This window comes from Lissotriton vulgaris, chromosome 12, assembly GCF_964263255.1.
Source record: "Lissotriton vulgaris chromosome 12, aLisVul1.2, whole genome shotgun sequence".
Lineage (NCBI taxonomy): Eukaryota > Metazoa > Chordata > Amphibia > Caudata > Salamandridae > Lissotriton > Lissotriton vulgaris.
The window spans coordinates 447,209,996-447,225,056 of NC_141700.1; the positions used below are offsets into that span (position 1 = coordinate 447,209,996).

The 15,061-nt window shown below is 30.0% G+C and overlaps 1 non-coding gene across 1 annotated transcript; it reads right to left on the minus strand.

Annotated features, from left to right (window-relative positions):
* Positions 1-1,472: 1,472 nt before the first annotated feature.
* Positions 1,473-1,545, minus strand: TRNAM-CAU (transfer RNA methionine (anticodon CAU)). The gene has a single exon. It is a non-coding gene; the product is annotated as a tRNA-Met (tRNA).
* Between the last annotated feature and the right edge of the window lie 13,516 nt (positions 1,546-15,061).

The following is a 15,061-nucleotide window of genomic DNA, read 5'->3' on the forward strand; positions in this document are numbered from 1 at the left end:
AGCTAAGCCACAGCACCCACTTGATTCTTAATTTTCAAAAAAATTCTTTATGGTGTTCAAGAGAATATTGCTTTTTCACTTTCATATTCTTTTCTAAGTTCACACACTTCTCTACTCAAACACTTAAGATGAATGAAGACTCTTCACTTATTCAAAAACACCTCTCTAATTTGAAGTTTACCCTATTCATATCATTTTAAAATATACCTTGCTAAAGAATGGATTAGTTGAATTCAACAATAGAGTGATCATTCACCTCTATCTTGTTCTTTGTCATTTTCTTTTCCCTATTTCAGTCAATGCATTCCTACAAAAATCTTCACAATACCAAGCATTTTATTTAATTTTTAAGATAACTTATTCTAAAGTTCATAGAACCAGATGTTTATTCTTAAATTGTATTCCACACTTGTTTGATGAAAATTATTCGGAAAGCATGGAGAAAACAGTTAGGTGCTGCTGAGATTTTAACTCAGGATTTCCTGTTTACGAGACAGTCGCTTTAACCACCAAGCCACAGCACCAACGTTAATAGTAAAAAATGCATAATTAATTTATTGTTGATGATGAAAATGTGTTTTCTGCTATAAATTCTTCTTTATACGTATTGTAATCTTAAACAGGAAAAGATACTCAATCACTACGCAAGGATTAATATGTTTTAATAAACAGGTACTCTTATAAAACCTAATTTCATTTCCTGAATTCTTTACAACTTTTTTTCATGAAGGTATTAATATTGCTCAAATCTAGGTAGAAATTTCATCTACGTCTTTCTCATAGATATGTCGTTTTTTTCATTTTGCAATAACAGTATTCATTCTATAATCTTGAAAATACTTGGGTTTTTATAAGGTTTAAGATGATCTGTTCAACAGTAAGATGAATCAGACTTTTAATATTTTAATTGTATCGGAATAAGACCTAATGAAAATGATTTGTTAAATAACAATGAGAAAAGCAAGATACTGCTGAGAGTTGACCTTAGGATCTCCTGTTTACTAGACAGGCGCTTTAACCAGCTAAGCCACAGCACCCACTTGATTCTTAGTTTTGAAACACTTTTCTTTATGGTGTTCAAGAGAATATTGCTTTTTCACTTCCATATTCTTTTCTAAGTTCACACACTTCTCTACTCAAACACTTAAGATGAATGAAGACTCTTCACTTATTCAAAAACACCTCTCTAATTTGAAGTTTACCCTATTCATATCATTTTAAACTATACCTTGCTGAAGAATGGATTACTTGAATTCAACAATAGAGTGATCATTCACCTCTATCTTGTTCTTTGTCATTTTCTTTTCCCTATTTCAGTCAATGCATTCCTACAAAAATCTTCACAATACCAATCATTTTATTTAATTTTTAAGATAACGTATTCTAAAGTTTATAGAACCAGATGTTTATTCTTAAATTGTATTCAACACTTGTTTGATGAAAACTATTCGGAAAGCATGGAGAAAACAGTTAGGTGCTGCTGAGATTTGAACTCAGGATTTCCTGTTTATGAGACAGGCGCTTTAACCACTAAGCCACAGCGCCAACTTTAACAGTAAAAAATGCATGAATAATTTATTGTTGATGATGAAAATGTGTTTCCTGCTATAAATTCTTCTTTATATGTATTGTAATCTTAAACATGAAAAGATACACAATCACTACGCAAGGATTAATATGTTTTAATAAACAGGTACTCTTATAAAACTCAATTTCATTTCTTGAATTCTTTACAATTTTTTTTTCATAAAGGTATTACTATTGCTCCAATCTAGGTAGAAATTTCATCTACGTCTTTCTCATAGATATGTATTTTTTTCATTTTGCAATAACAGTAATCATTCTATAATCTTGAAAATACTTGGGTTTTTATAAGGTTTAAGATGATCTGTTCAACAGTAAGATGAATCAGACTTTTATATTTTAATTGTATCGGAATAAGACCAAATGAAAATGATTTGTTAAATAACAATGAGAAAAGCAAGACACTGCTGAGAGTTGAACTCAGGATCTCCTGTTTACTAGACAGGTGCTTTAACGAGCTAAGCCACAGCACCCACTTGATTCTTAATTTGGAAACAATTTTCTTTATGGTGTTCAAGAGAATATTGCTTTTTCACTTTCATATTCTTTTCTAAGTTCACACACTTCTCTACTCAAACACAAGATGAATGAAGACTCTTCACTTATTCAAAAACACCTCTCTAATTTGAAGTTTACCCTATTCATATCATTTTAAAATATACCTTGCTAAAGAATGGATTAGTTGAATTCAACAATAGAGTGATCATTCACCTCTATCTTGTTCTTTGTCATTTTTTTTTTCCTATTTCAGTCAATGCATTCCTACAAAAATCTTCACAATACCAAGCATTTTATTTAATTTTTAAGATAACTTATTCTAAAGTTCATAGAACCAGATGTTTATTCTTAAATTGTATTCAACACTTGTTTGATGAAAATTATTCGGAAAGCATGGAGAAAACAGTTAGGTGCTGCTGAGATTTTAACTCAGGATTTCCTGTTTACGAGACAGTCGCTTTAACCACCAAGCCACAGCACCAACGTTAATAGTAAAAAATGCATAATTAATTTATTGTTGATGATGAAAATGTGTTTTCTGCTATAAATTCTTCTTTATATGTATTGTAATCTTAAACAGGAAAAGATACTCAATCACTACGCAAGGATTAATATGTTTTAATAAACAGGTACTCTTATAAAACTCAATTTCATTTCCTGAATTCTTTACAACTTTTTTTCATGAAGGTATTAATATTGCTCAAATCTAGGTAGAAATTTCATCTACATCTTTCTCATAGATATGTCGTTTTTTTCATTTTGCAATAACAGTATTCATTCTATAATCTTGAAAATACTTGGGTTTTTATAAGGTTTAAGATGATCTGTTCAACAGTAAGATGAATCAGACTTTTAATATTTTAATTGTATCGGAATAAGACCTAATGAAAATGATTTGTTAAATAACAATGAGAAAAGCAAGGTACTGCTGAGCGTTGACCTCAGGATCTCCTGTTTACTAGACAGGCGCTTTAACCAGCTAAGCCACAGCACCCACTTGATTCTTAGTTTTGAAACACTTTTCTTTATGGTGTTCAAGAGAATATTGCTTTTTCACTTTCATATTCTTTTCTAAGTTCACATACTTCTCTACTCAAACACTTAAGATGAATGAAGACTCTTCACTTATTCAAAAACACCTCTCTAATTTGAAGTTTACCCTATTCATATCATTTTAAACTATACCTTGCTGAAGAATGGATTACTTGAATTCAACAATAGAGTGATCATTCGCCTCTATCTTGTGCTTTGTCATTTTCTTTTCCCTATTTCAGTCAATGCATTCCTACAAAAATCTTCACAATACCAATCATTTTATTTAATTTTTAAGATAACGTATTCTAAAGTTTATAGAACCAGATGTTTATTCTTAAATTGTATTCAACACTTGTTTGATGAAAATTATTCGGAAAGCATGGAGAAAACAGTTAGGTGATGCTGAGATTTGAACTCAGGATTTCCTGTTTATGAGACAGGCGCTTTAACCACTAAGCCACAGCGCCAACTTTAACAGTAAAAAATGCATGAATAATTTATTGTTGATGATGAAAATGTGTTTCCTGCTATAAATTCTTCTTTATATGTATTGTAATCTTAAACATGAAAAGATACACAATCACTACGCAAGGATTAATATGTTTTAATAAACAGGTACTCTTATAAAACTCAATTTCATTTCTTGAATTCTTTACAATTTTTTTTTCATAAAGGTATTACTATTGCTCCAATCTAGGTAGAAATTTCATCTACGTCTTTCTCATAGATATGTATTTTTTTCATTTTGCAATAACAGTAATCATTCTATAATCTTGAAAATACTTGGGTTTTTATAAGGTTTAAGATGATCTGTTCAACAGTAAGATGAATCAGACTTTTATATTTTAATTGTATCGGAATAAGACCAAATGAAAATGATTTGTTAAATACCAATGAGAAAAGCAAGACACTGCTGAGAGTTGAACTCAGGATCTCCTGTTTACTAGACAGGTGCTTTAACGAGCTAAGCCACAGCACCCACTTGATTCTTAATTTTCAAAAATTTTCTTTATGGTGTTCAAGAGAATATTGCTTTTTCACTTTCATATTCTTTTCTAAGTTCACACACTTCTCTACTCAAACACTTAAGATGAATGAAGACTCTTCACTTATTCAAAAACACCTCTCTAATTTGAAGTTTACCCTATTCATATCATTTTAAAATATACCTTGCTAAAGAATGGATTAGTTGAATTCAACAATAGAGTGATCATTCACCTCTATCTTGTTCTTTGTCATTTTCTTTTCCCTATTTCAGTCAATGCATTCCTACAAAAATCTTCACAATACCAAGCATTTTATTTAATTTTTAAGATAACTTATTCTAAAGTTCATAGAACCAGATGTTTATTCTTAAATTGTATTCCACACTTGTTTGATGAAAATTATTCGGAAAGCATGGAGAAAACAGTTAGGTGCTGCTGAGATTTTAACTCAGGATTTCCTGTTTACGAGACAGTCGCTTTAACCACCAAGCCACAGCACCAACGTTAATAGTAAAAAATGCATAATTAATTTATTGTTGATGATGAAAATGTGTTTTCTGCTATAAATTCTTCTTTATATGTATTGTAATCTTAAACAGGAAAAGATACTCAATCACTACGCAAGGATTAATATGTTTTAATAAACAGGTACTCTTATAAAACCTAATTTCATTTCCTGAATTCTTTACAACTTTTTTTCATGAAGGTATTAATATTGCTCAAATCTAGGTAGAAATTTCATCTAAGTCTTTCTCATAGATATGTCGTTTTTTTCATTTTGCAATAACAGTATTCATTCTATAATCTTGAAAATACTTGGGTTTTTATAAGGTTTAAGATGATCTGTTCAACAGTAAGATGAATCAGACTTTTAATATTTTAATTGTATCGGAATAAGACCTAATGAAAATGATTTGTTAAATAACAATGAGAAAAGCAAGGTACTGCTGAGAGTTGACCTCAGGATCTCCTGTTTACTAGACAGGCGCTTTAACCAGCTAAGCCACAGCACCCACTTGATTCTTAGTTTTGAAACACTTTTCTTTATGGTGTTCAAGAGAATATTGCTTTTTCACTTTCATATTCTTTTCTAAGTTCACATACTTCTCTACTCAAACACTTAAGATGAATGAAGACTCTTCACTTATTCAAAAACACCTCTCTAATTTGAAGTTTACCCTATTCATATCATTTTAAACTATACCTTGCTGAAGAATGGATTACTTGAATTCAACAATAGAGTGATCATTCACCTCTATCTTGTTCTTTGTCATTTTCTTTTCCCTATTTCAGTCAATGCATTCCTACAAAAATCTTCACAATACCAATCATTTTATTTAATTTTTAAGATAACGTATTCTAAAGTTTATAGAACCAGATGTTTATTCTTAAATTGTATTCAACACTTGTTTGATGAAAATTATTCAGAAAGCATGGAGAAAACAGGTAGGTGATGCTGAGATTTGAACTCAGGATTTCCTGTTTATGAGACAGGCGCTTTAACCACTAAGCCACAGCGCCAACTTTAACAGTAAAAAATGCATGAATAATTTATTGTTGATGATGAAAATGTGTTTCCTGCTATAAATTCTTCTTTATATGTATTGTAATCTTAAACATGAAAAGATACACAATCACTACGCAAGGATTAATATGTTTTAATAAACAGGTACTCTTATAAAACTCAATTTCATTTCTTGAATTCTTTACAATTTTTTTTTCATAAAGGTATTACTATTGCTCCAATCTAGGTAGAAATTTCATCTACGTCTTTCTCATAGATATGTATTTTTTTCATTTTGCAATAACAGTAATCATTCTATAATCTTGAAAATACTTGGGTTTTTATAAGGTTTAAGATGATCTGTTCAACAGTAAGATGAATCAGACTTTTATATTTTAATTGTATCGAAATAAGACCAAATGAAAATGATTTGTTAAATAACAATGAGAAAAGCAAGACACTGCTGAGAGTTGAACTCAGGATCTCCTGTTTACTAGACAGGTGCTTTAACGAGCTAAGCCACAGCACCCACTTAACTCTTAATTTTGAAACAATTTTCTTTATGGTGTTCAAGAGAATATTGCTTTTTCACTTTCATATTCTTTTCTAAGTTCACACACTTCTCTACTCAAACACAAGATGAATGAAGACTCTTCATTTATTCAAAAACACCTCTATAATTTGAAGTTTACCCTATTCATATCATTTTAAAATATACCTTGCTGAAGAATGGATTAGTTGAATTCAAAAATAGAGTGATCATTCACCTCTATCTTGTTCTTTGTCATTTTCTTTTCCCTATTTCAGTCAATGCATTCCTACAAAAATCTTCACAATACTAAGCATTTTATTTAATTTTAAGATAACTTATTCTAAAGTTCATAGAACCAGATGTTTATTCTTAAATTGTATTCAACACTTGTTTGATGAAAATTATTTGGAAAGCATGGAGAAAACAATTAGGTGCTGTTGAGATTTGAACTCAGGATTTCATGCTTAAGAGACAGGAGCTTTAACCACTAAGCCACAGCACCAACGGTATTAGTAAAAAAATGTATAAATCATTTATTGTTGATGATGAAAATGTGTTTTCTGCTATAAATTCTTCTTTATATGTATTGTAATCTTAAACACGAAAAGATACTCAATCACTACGCAAGGATTAATATGTTTTAATAAACAGGTACTCTTATAAAACTCAATTTCATTTCTTGAATTCTTTACAATTTTTTTTCATAAAGGTATTACTATTGCTCCAATCTAGGGAGAAATTTCATCTACATCTTTCTCATAGATATGTATTTTTTTCATTTTGCAATAACAGTAATCATTCTATAATCTTGAAAATACTTGGGTTTTTATAAGGTTTAAGATGATCTGTTCAACAGTAAGATGAATCAGACTTTTATATTTTAATTGTATCGGAATAAGACCAAATGAAAATGATTTGTTAAATAACAATGAGAAAAGCAAGACACTGCTGAGAGTTGAACTCAGGATCTCCTGTTTACTAGACAGGTGCTTTAACGAGCTAAGCCACAGCACCCACTTGATTCTTAATTTTCAAAAAATTTCTTTATGGTGTTCAAGAGAATATTGCTTTTTCACTTTCATATTCTTTTCTAAGTTCACACACTTCTCTACTCAAACACTTAAGATGAATGAAGACTCTTCACTTATTCAAAAACACCTCTCTAATTTGAAGTTTACCCTATTCATATCATTTTAAAATATACCTTGCTAAAGAATGGATTAGTTGAATTCAACAATAGAGTGATCATTCACCTCTATCTTGTTCTTTGTCATTTTCTTTTCCCTATTTCAGTCAATGCATTCCTACAAAAATCTTCACAATACCAAGCATTTTATTTAATTTTTAAGATAACTTATTCTAAAGTTCATAGAACCAGATGTTTATTCTTAAATTGTATTCCACACTTGTTTGATGAAAATTATTCGGAAAGCATGGAGAAAACAGTTAGGTGCTGCTGAGATTTTAACTCAGGATTTCCTGTTTACGAGACAGTCGCTTTAACCACCAAGCCACAGCACCAACGTTAATAGTAAAAAATGCATAATTAATTTATTGTTGATGATGAAAATGTGTTTTCTGCTATAAATTCTTCTTTATATGTATTGTAATCTTAAACAGGAAAAGATACTCAATCACTACGCAAGGATTAATATGTTTTAATAAACAGGTACTCTTATACAACCTAATTTCATTTCCTGAATTCTTTACAACTTTTTTTCATGAAGGTATTAATATTGCTCAAATCTAGGTAGAAATTTCATCTACGTCTTTCTCATAGATATGTCGTTTTTTTCATTTTGCAATAACAGTATTCATTCTATAATCTTGAAAATACTTGGGTTTTTATAAGGTTTAAGATGATCTGTTCAACAGTAAGATGAATCAGAATTTTAATATTTTAATTGTATCGGAATAAGACCTAATGAAAATGATTTGTTAAATAACAATGAGAAAAGCAAGGTACTGCTGAGAGTTGACCTCAGGATCTCCTGTTTACTAGACAGGCGCTTTAACCAGCTAAGCCACAGCACCCACTTGTTTCTTAGTTTTGAAACACTTTTCTTTATGGTGTTCAAGAGAATATTGCTTTTTCACTTTCATATTCTTTTCTAAGTTCACATACTTCTCTACTCAAACACTTAAGATGAATGAAGACTCTTCACTTATTCAAAAACACCTCTCTAATTTGAAGTTTACCCTATTCATATCATTTTAAACTATACCTTGCTGAAGAATGGATTACTTGAATTCAACAATAGAGTGATCATTCACCTCTATCTTGTTCTTTGTCATTTTCTTTTCCCTATTTCAGTCAATGCATTCCTACAAAAATCTTCACAATACCAATCATTTTATTTAATTTTTAAGATAACGTATTCTAAAGTTTATAGAACCAGATGTTTATTCTTAAATTGTATTCAACACTTGTTTGATGAAAATTATTCGGAAAGCATGGAGAAAACAGTTAGGTGATGCTGAGATTTGAACTCAGGATTTCCTGTTTATGAGACAGGCGCTTTAACCACTAAGCCACAGCGCCAACTTTAACAGTAAAAAATGCATGAATAATTTATTGTTGATGATGAAAATGTGTTTCCTGCTATAAATTCTTCTTTATATGTATTGTAATCTTAAACATGAAAAGATACACAATCACTACGCAAGGATTAATATGTTTTAATAAACAGGTACTCTTATAAAACTCAATTTCATTTCTTGAATTCTTTACAATTTTTTTTTCATAAAGGTATTACTATTGCTCCAATCTAGGTAGAAATTTCATCTACGTCTTTCTCATAGATATGTATTTTTTTCATTTTGCAATAACAGTAATCATTCTATAATCTTGAAAATACTTGGGTTTTTATAAGGTTTAAGATGATCTGTTCAACAGTAAGATGAATCAGACTTTTATATTTTAATTGTATCGTAATAAGACCAAATGAAAATGATTTGTTAAATAACAATGAGAAAAGCAAGACACTGCCGAGAGTTGAACTCAGGATCTCCTGTTTACTAAACAGGTGCTTTAACGAGCTAAGCCACAGCACCCACTTGACTCTTAATTTTGAAACAATTTTCTTTATGGTGTTCAAGAGAATATTGCTTTTTCACTTTCATATTCTTTTCTAAGTTCACACACTTCTCTACTCAAACACAAGATGAATGAAGACTCTTCATTTATTCAAAAACACCTCTCTAATTTGAAGTTTACCCTATTCATATCATTTTAAAATATACCTTGCCGAAGAATGGATTAGTTGAATTCAAAAATAGAGTGATCATTCACCTCTATCTTGTTCTTTGTCATTTTCTTTTCCCTATTTCAGTCAATGCATTCCTACAAAAATCTTCACAATACTAAGCATTTTATTTAATTTTTAAGATAACTTATTCTAAAGTTCATAGAACCAGATGTTTATTCTTAAATTGTATTCAACACTTGTTTGATGAAAATTATTTGGAAAGCATGGAGAAAACAATTAGGTGCTGTCGAGATTTGAACTCAGGATTTCATGTTTACGAGACAGGAGCTTTAACCACCAAGCCACAGCACCAACGGTAATAGTAAAAAAATGCATAAATCATTTATTGTTGATGATGAAAATGTGTTTTCTGCTATAAATTCTTCTTTATATGTATTGTAATCTTAAACGGGAAAAGATACTCAATCACTACGCAAGGATTAATATGTTTTAATAAACAGGTACTCTTATAAAACCTAATTTCATTTCCTGAATTCTTTACAACTTTTTTTCATGAAGGTATTAATATTGCTCAAATCTAGGTAGAAATTTCATCTACGTCTTTCTCATAGATATGTCGTTTTTTTCATTTTGCAATAACAGTATTCATTCTATAATCTTGAAAATACTTGGGTTTTTATAAGGTTTAAGATGATCTGTTCAACAGTAAGATGAATCAGACTTTTAATATTTTAATTGTATCGGAATAAGACCTAATGAAAATGATTTGTTAAATAACAATGAGAAAAGCAAGATACTGCTGAGAGTTGACCTCAGGATCTCCTGTTTACTAGAAAGGCGCTTTAACCAGCTAAGCCACAGCACCCACTTGATTCTTAGTTTTAAAACACTTTTCTTTATGGTGTTCAAGAGAATATTGCTTTTTCACTTTCATATTCTTTTCTAAGTTCACACACTTCTCTACTCAAACACTTAAGATGAATGAAGACTCTTCACTTATTCAAAAACACCTCTCTAATTTGAAGTTTACCCTATTCATATCATTTTAAACTATACCTTGCTGAAGAATGGATTACTTGAATTCAACAATAGAGTGATCATTCACCTCTATCTTGTTCTTTGTCATTTTCTTTTCCATATTTCAGTCAATGCATTCCTACAAAAATCTTCACAATACCAATCATTTTATTTAATTTTTAAGATATCGTATTCTAAAGTTTATAGAACCAGATGTTTATTCTTAAATTGTATTCAACACTTGTTTGATGAAAATTATTCGGAAAGCATGGAGAAAACAGTTAGGTGCTGCTGAGATTTGAACTCAGGATTTCCTGTTTATGAGACAGGCGCTTTAACCACTAACCACAGCGCCAACTTTAACAGTAAAAAATGCATGAATAATTTATTGTTGATGATGAAAATGTGTTTCCTGCTATAAATTCTTCTTTATATGTATTGTAATCTTAAACATGAAAAGATACACAATCACTACGCAAGGATTAATATGTTTTAATAAACAGGTACTCTTATAAAACTCAATTTCATTTCTTGAATTCTTTACAATTTTTTTTTCATAAAGGTATTACTATTGCTCCAATCTAGGTAGAAATTTCATCTACGTCTTTCTCATAGATATGTATTTTTTTCATTTTGCAATAACAGTAATCATTCTATAATCTTGAAAATACTTGGGTTTTTATAAGGTTTAAGATGATCTGTTCAACAGTAAGATGAATCAGACTTTTATATTTTAATTGTATCGGAATAAGACCAAATGAAAATGATTTGTTAAATAACAATGAGAAAAGCAAGACACTGCTGAGAGTTGAACTCAGGATCTCCTGTTTACTAGACAGGTGCTTTAACGAGCTAAGCCACAGCACCCACTTGATTCTTAATTTGGAAACAATTTTCTTTATGGTGTTCAAGAGAATATTGCTTTTTCACTTTCATATTCTTTTCTAAGTTCACACACTTCTCTACTCAAACACAAGATGAATGAAGACTCTTCACTTATTCAAAAACACCTCTCTAATTTGAAGTTTACCCTATTCATATCATTTTAAAATATACCTTGCTAAAGAATGGATTAGTTGAATTCAACAATAGAGTGATCATTCACCTCTATCTTGTTCTTTGTCATTTTCTTTTCCCTATTTCAGTCAATGCATTCCTACAAAAATCTTCACAATACCAAGCATTTTATTTAATTTTTAAGATAACTTATTCTAAAGTTCATAGAACCAGATGTTTATTCTTAAATTGTATTCAACACTTGTTTGATGAAAATTATTCGGAAAGCATGGAGAAAACAGTTAGGTGCTGCTGAGATTTTAACTCAGGATTTCCTGTTTACGAGACAGTCGCTTTAACCACCAAGCCACAGCACCAACGTTAATAGTAAAAAATGCATAATTAATTTATTGTTGATGATGAAAATGTGTTTTCTGCTATAAATTCTTCTTTATATGTATTGTAATCTTAAACAGGAAAAGATACTCAATCACTACGCAAGGATTAATATGTTTTAATAAACAGGTACTCTTATAAAACCTAATTTAATTTCCTGAATTCTTTACAACTTTTTTTCATGAAGGTATTAATATTGCTCAAATCTAGGTAGAAATTTCATCTACATCTTTCTCATAGATATGTCGTTTTTTTCATTTTGCAATAACAGTATTCATTCTATAATCTTGAAAATACTTGGGTTTTTATAAGGTTTAAGATGATCTGTTCAACAGTAAGATGAATCAGACTTTTAATATTTTAATTGTATCGGAATAAGACCTAATGAAAATGATTTGTTAAATAACAATGAGAAAAGCAAGGTACTGCTGAGCGTTGACCTCAGGATCTCCTGTTTACTAGACAGGCGCTTTAACCAGCTAAGCCACAGCACCCACTTGATTCTTAGTTTTGAAACACTTTTCTTTATGGTGTTCAAGAGAATATTGCTTTTTCACTTTCATATTCTTTTCTAAGTTCACATACTTCTCTACTCAAACACTTAAGATGAATGAAGACTCTTCACTTATTCAAAAACACCTCTCTAATTTGAAGTTTACCCTATTCATATCATTTTAAACTATACCTTGCTGAAGAATGGATTACTTGAATTCAACAATAGAGTGATCATTCGCCTCTATCTTGTGCTTTGTCATTTTCTTTTCCCTATTTCAGTCAATGCATTCCTACAAAAATCTTCACAATACCAATCATTTTATTTAATTTTTAAGATAACGTATTCTAAAGTTTATAGAACCAGATGTTTATTCTTAAATTGTATTCAACACTTGTTTGATGAAAATTATTCGGAAAGCATGGAGAAAACAGTTAGGTGATGCTGAGATTTGAACTCAGGATTTCCTGTTTATGAGACAGGCGCTTTAACCACTAAGCCACAGCGCCAACTTTAACAGTAAAAAATGCATGGATAATTTATTGTTGATGATGAAAATGTGTTTCCTGCTATAAATTCTTCTTTATATGTATTGTAATCTTAAACATGAAAAGATACACAATCACTACGCAAGGATTAATATGTTTTAATAAACAGGTACTCTTATAAAACTCAATTTCATTTCTTGAATTCTTTACAATTTTTTTTTCATAAAGGTATTACTATTGCTCCAATCTAGGTAGAAATTTCATCTACGTCTTTCTCATAGATATGTATTTTTTTCATTTTGCAATAACAGTAATCATTCTATAATCTTGAAAATACTTGGGTTTTTATAAGGTTTAAGATGATCTGTTCAACAGTAAGATGAATCAGACTTTTATATTTTAATTGTATCGGAATAAGACCAAATGAAAATGATTTGTTAAATAACAATGAGAAAAGCAAGACACTGCTGAGAGTTGAACTCAGGATCTCCTGTTTACTAGACAGGTGCTTTAACGAGCTAAGCCACAGCACCCACTTGATTCTTAATTTTCAAAAATTTTCTTTATGGTGTTCAAGAGAATATTGCTTTTTCACTTTCATATTCTTTTCTAAGTTCACACACTTCTCTACTCAAACACTTAAGATGAATGAAGACTCTTCACTTATTCAAAAACACCTCTCTAATTTGAAGTTTACCCTATTCATATCATTTTAAAATATACCTTGCTAAAGAATGGATTAGTTGAATTCAACAATAGAGTGATCATTCACCTCTATCTTGTTCTTTGTCATTTTCTTTTCCCTATTTCAGTCAATGCATTCCTACAAAAATCTTCACAATACCAAGCATTTTATTTAATTTTTAAGATAACTTATTCTAAAGTTCATAGAACCAGATGTTTATTCTTAAATTGTATTCCACACTTGTTTGATGAAAATTATTCGGAAAGCATGGAGAAAACAGTTAGGTGCTGCTGAGATTTTAACTCAGGATTTCCTGTTTACGAGACAGTCGCTTTAACCACCAAGCCACAGCACCAACGTTAATAGTAAAAAATGCATAATTAATTTATTGTTGATGATGAAAATGTGTTTTCTGCTATAAATTCTTCTTTATATGTATTGTAATCTTAAACAGGAAAAGATACTCAATCACTACGCAAGGATTAATATGTTTTAATAAACAGGTACTCTTATAAAACCTAATTTCATTTCCTGAATTCTTTACAACTTTTTTTCATGAAGGTATTAATATTGCTCAAATCTAGGTAGAAATTTCATCTAAGTCTTTCTCATAGATATGTCGTTTTTTTCATTTTGCAATAACAGTATTCATTCTATAATCTTGAAAATACTTGGGTTTTTATAAGGTTTAAGATGATCTGTTCAACAGTAAGATGAATCAGACTTTTAATATTTTAATTGTATCGGAATAAGACCTAATGAAAATGATTTGTTAAATAACAATGAGAAAAGCAAGGTACTGCTGAGAGTTGACCTCAGGATCTCCTGTTTACTAGACAGGCGCTTTAACCAGCTAAGCCACAGCACCCACTTGATTCTTAGTTTTGAAACACTTTTCTTTATGGTGTTCAAGAGAATATTGCTTTTTCACTTTCATATTCTTTTCTAAGTTCACATACTTCTCTACTCAAACACTTAAGATGAATGAAGACTCTTCACTTATTCAAAAACACCTCTCTAATTTGAAGTTTACCCTATTCATATCATTTTAAACTATACCTTGCTGAAGAATGGATTACTTGAATTCAACAATAGAGTGATCATTCACCTCTATCTTGTTCTTTGTCATTTTCTTTTCCCTATTTCAGTCAATGCATTCCTACAAAAATCTTCACAATACCAATCATTTTATTTAATTTTTAAGATAACGTATTCTAAAGTTTATAGAACCAGATGTTTATTCTTAAATTGTATTCAACACTTGTTTGATGAAAATTATTCGGAAAGCATGGAGAAAACAGGTAGGTGATGCTGAGATTGAACTCAGGATTTCCTGTTTATGAGACAGGCGCTTTAACCACTAAGCCACAGCGCCAACTTTAACAGTAAAAAATGCATGAATAATTTATTGTTGATGATGAAAATGTGTTTCCTGCTATAAATTCTTCTTTATATGTATTGTAATCTTAAACATGAAAAGATACACAATCACTACGCAAGGATTAATATGTTTTAATAAACAGGTACTCTTATAAAACTCAATTTCATTTCTTGAATTCTTTACAATTTTTTTTTCATAAAGGTATTACTATTGCTCCAATCTAGGTAGAAATTTCATCTACGTCTTTCTCATAGATA